Genomic DNA, 4,894 nt, shown 5'->3' with positions numbered 1-4,894 from the left:
ATATTTACGATATCATTTTATAGGAACGAAATCTCAAGCTTCACTTTTCGACACCCTTGACTATTGGGTCATTACATTATTCACTCACATTAAATAGAAATAATGCCCTGTATCAACAATTGAAAAATCCTTTGCAAGCTTCCAAATCTATTTCAACCTATTCAATAAGAAGGAAAATCCCACTGATTTTCCTAGAATTTTGACAATTAAAGCTTTCTTCCAAGGGTCACATTCTGCTTTATGCTTTTCTTGGGAGATCGATAGGCTCAACTATCCCACATTGTTATCAATTAGGGAATTGAAAGATTCATCAACATCCTCAACAGGAATCATGACGTCATCCCAATAAATATTAAAGACATATCTCTTATTCAAAATCACATCTCTGAAAAATCACATCTCTAAAACTGAAATCATTTGCAACTTGAGCAGCATAGGACATACCCATCACATCAAATCCATTAAAAGAACTCTTAATATCATGGCTTCGAATTAGGCCCCGTTCTCCTTTATGTTTTAGAAGGACTTTTGCAATAAAAAGTCCTTTTCTCTTAAAAGGAATGAAGAATGGCCTCCATTTCAAAAAAAAAATCACCATCTAAAAAGTCCTTCTCTACAGATGAAGTTAAAAAATTTAACTTTTCTTCAGCCAAAAGTGCTTTTGGCTGATAATTGACCTTTTTAACCTGTCTTCTCCCTAAACGTTCTTTCCTCTGTTGGTTCTTTGGAGCTCTATACCCATTTTTTTCACATTTTCGCTTTCAAAGCTCTTTCTTATTCTTTGTTCCTCTTTCGCAGGTGAGTTTATTTTCTTCTTCTTCTCTTTAATTATTCATTATGCTTTGTTTTTAGTTGCTTTTTAGTTCCTCTTCCACAGGTAAGTAACTCTTCCAACAGAAAAAAGAGGGAAAATTCTGCCTTTTGTGCCTCTTTTGCTTTACTACTTTGCTCTACTTTGTGCCTCTGTTGTTTTCCTTTTACAGGAAGTATGTTTTTGGCTGCTAATTGGCATTGAAATACCAATATGTTCACATAAAATCCTCTTCAAGTTCCTACAAAGATTTGCTTGTTATAGCAATTTGTTTGTTTGTTTGTTTGCTCTGCTTTGTGACATTTGCTCTTGCTTGCATTGAACTGTAGGATAGTTCTTTTTTCTTTTTTTTTTCTTATAGAAGAATTACTTCCATTTTGATTCTCTCTAATATTTTTAAGTTATAAGATTGAAGTTTTGAGTCGTTGTATTGTTGTGGTTGAGTTCAGTGCTTGTTGATGGCGTTGAATAGCCGATTCTGATGGGTCCCAAGTGCCTATTCTGGCCACATTCATCATTGCCTGCAATGAGTTATTCCAATAAATAGAAACTGTTGCTTTATGAATCAGTTCTGAATGAGTTGGCTATCCTCGCCAACCAAACACGCTCAAAGTGCTTGTCTAATCCTTCTAGACCCTTGGGCAGTCTTGAAAGACGTTTAGCCTAGACCTAACTTTTTTTTTAACTTCATTTTGTGAGAATACCCTAAATCATTTAAACATTATGATTTGGTTTAATGGAGAAAAAAATAGGTTAAACTTTGTTGCATTCCATCAAACCAAGTTGATGCCTCATGGTTTCCCAAAGCAATATCTTTCTCAATTTCATATTGGAATGTAAGAAACTAAATCAATTTTCGTGTTACTAGAACCAATTTATTTTGGAAAATAAATTGTATACTATCAAACAATTCTATTAGAGAATGAAAAACTACTCAGTTATGCAAATAATATCAGAAAACAGTATATTAGATGCAATGAATCATCTTTCGCAAAGTGGCCTATGATTGTATTCTTAGATCTACCTTGAATAAATGCATATCTAGGCTCGTATGCTCCAACTTCATATCACTTGAGCACCACAAGTCCCAAGCTTTTACCGCTCCTCTCTGCCATCCTTAGAAGCACTTCTTGATTATATCCAGAAGCACTGAACACATATTATTTAACTTAAGCTAGTGCTTCCTCATAGCACCTTTGAATCCATATCTAAAGAACTATATCCTTAAGCTCCTCCAAAGAAGTGAAGAAATACCATGAATTTTAAATAAGGGATTTCTTCACACATGATTCTTTGTCAGTCAAATATCTGTATTGAATAGTTTCAAAATTCAACCGATATTATGACATGTTAAACTTCAACTCAGAAAACTAGTAAGGTCTTCGGTCAATGACTAAACAAAACGAGTATTTGAACATTTTTATTTTATGTTTTAACTTTAAGCTGAAGAACTGGATCCTTTTATTTTCTATGTTTTCTTAGATAACTAAGATGAGAATGGATTCTTTTAACAGTTAGGGGTCAAGCATTAAAAGGTTTTTCTTTCCCTGGAAAGGCCTCCGAAAACATCACCGATATAATATAACAAATAAAATATAATTATTTATTTCAAATTACAATCAAGAAGCTACTTTTAATATATAAAGGAATTATTTCTTACTTGATCTGCATCGAGTAGGAATCTCTCTCAGTTCCCGTTTAATGCATAAATATTCACCTAACAAAGCCATCACTGTAACTCCAGTACCATTCACAACCCACCAGGTTACAGAGGAGGGCCAACCTCCATATACAAGGCATATAAAAAGATGGATAATATAAAGGGTGGCTGAAAAATCTAAGCACTTCTTTAAAAGCATGCTTTTATTTTATGTAAATCACAGTAAGCTTTTATTTTACGCTTTATCCTTAAGTTGTTTCCATGCACTGCCCTGCTTTGTTTCCTTTCTACCAATTTTTTTCATGACATAAATGTACTATATAAATTAGTATATATGACTGAACTCATTTGATTTATTTATTTGACGTTTTCAATTTTCTATAAATATCAGTAGTTGCATTTGTCTCCAAGTACACTTTAGGTTTTTTCAATTATAAATTCTTTGTTCTATGGATGAGAATGGATTTTTGAGTGAATTTATTGATAAAATCAGTAGTTAGTACAATATATTTTGTAAATGATTGATTTGGTTTAATTTATTTTCCCTTGACTATTTTAAGCTTATTCTCAATCAACCTATTCTGGAATTCCTTAGTTCTTGGACTTGACAAAGCAAATCCCAGGTTTGTGAGCTTATTATGTTTCTTTCATTGCTTTTGCCTTGGATTTTGAATAGTTGGATGCAGTTAACATTAATGTATCAATTTGCAAAACTCTATTTATCTTTTTTGATACACATGTAAACAAATATACTTATGTGACATTTGATTTTCTTGATTGCTTTACTAGCTGAAACGAATCTGTTCGTTTACACATTAGATTAGCACTTCTGCAGTTGAAGTTAGTGGTGAAAAAGTGAAAGCAATGTGGGATAAGAGATTGACAAAAATATTTTGTGACATTTGTATTAAAGAGATATTGAAAGGCAATAGGCCTGGTACTCATTTCACAAAAGATGGATGGCTGAAAATAATGACCAACTTTGAGAAAGAAACGGGCAAGGGTTTTTCACAAAGACAACTTAAAAATAGGTGGGATGCCCTAAAAAAAGAATGAAAAGCTTGGAAGAAACTTAAAGGCGAAGATACTGGTCTAGGATGGAATCCTATAAAAAGAACCGTTGATGCATTGGATGATTGGTGGGAAAGTAGGCTATAGGTACATTAAAAATTCTGAATATTGTTATTTTTTTTATTTATGAGGTTATTGATAATTATTGTTATTAAACTATCATTTTATATGTAGGTTGTGCCTGAAGCTCAAAAATTTAGAACATCGGGCATTGATCCCGAATTTGAAGGGAAGTTGGACCAAATGTTCATGGGGATAGTTGCAACAGGTGATAAAGCATGGGCACCTTCTTCTCACTCCGGAGTGATTTTTTTGAGGATGTTAACAACGAAATACCTGAAGAGAATGAAGAAGAAAATATGAGAAATAATGTTCACATTTTAAATGATGTTCACATTTCAAATGATGTTCAAATTAATGGAAACGGTCAAAAAAGAAAAAACCCTGATATATCAAGTTCACATTTTAAAATTGGAAGAAAGAAATCCTCAAAGCAAATTGGAGGGGCTACAAGATTGTCCAGTCAAATAGAAAAATTATGCAATGCAACTGACAATATGAGTCAAGCCACATCTAGTTTGACTCCTATTATGGATCCATATGGTATTCCACAAGCAGTCAAAGTGCTTGACAGCATGTCGGAAGAAGTTCCAGAAGCTAGTCTGCTATACTTTTTTGCACTTAAATTATTGCTCGATAAGGACAAGCGAATTATGTTTTTATCAATTAATCCCAAGATTAGAGCTTTGTGGCTTAAGTCGGAAATGGAGGATAGTTGAAAATTTTTCGATCTTCTAGGGTTCAGAGATATCTATTATGTGACTAAACAACAATGCTACACTAGTTTGTCAATAGATATTGAATTTATGTTTTACTTATTTATGTGTAATCTAGTTTTATTAATAGTTGTTTATATTTAGTCTTTGGATATTGAATTTATGTTTTACTTATTTATACTAAATTAGTTTTATCAATAGTTGTTTATATATGATTTTGGCTATAAAATTTATTCACAGGTGATGAGTATAGTTGAGAACTACAGCGGTGATGAAAGTGATGATGAAAGGGAAAAGAAAGAGATTTTACAACACATAGAATGTTTTAATCGATTATTTGTTGTTGCATCTTCTTCCGTGCAATTATATTACGAGAAGTATATATTGAGGCAACCATGCATGGATTCAAAACAGTCAGGTGAGGCATGAATCCGAGAGATCCTTGACGATCACGTATCACGTTGTATGATTAATTTTAGGATGTCTAAAATGGTATTCACAAGTTTATTGAGAGTTTTGGAGACAAGATACAACTTGCAAACTTTAAGAAACATATCTTCTAATGAAATGTTGGGA

At 32.7% G+C, this 4,894-nt stretch overlaps 1 long non-coding RNA gene across 1 annotated transcript; it reads left to right on the top strand.

Annotated features, from left to right (window-relative positions):
• Positions 1 to 549: 549 nt before the first annotated feature.
• Positions 550 to 4,420, top strand: LOC107910662 (uncharacterized). Its single transcript, XR_001687713.2, has 4 exons — positions 550 to 798; positions 3,032 to 3,094; positions 3,261 to 3,629; positions 3,717 to 4,420. It is a non-coding gene; the product is annotated as an uncharacterized lncRNA (long non-coding RNA).
• Positions 4,421 to 4,894: the final 474 nt, after the last annotated feature.

The sequence above is a fragment of the Gossypium hirsutum genome, chromosome D02 (assembly GCF_007990345.1).
Source record: "Gossypium hirsutum isolate 1008001.06 chromosome D02, Gossypium_hirsutum_v2.1, whole genome shotgun sequence".
NCBI lineage: Eukaryota > Viridiplantae > Streptophyta > Magnoliopsida > Malvales > Malvaceae > Gossypium > Gossypium hirsutum.
The sequence above is the reverse complement of the archived record's forward strand: the minus strand, read 5'-3'. Positions and strand labels throughout refer to the sequence as shown.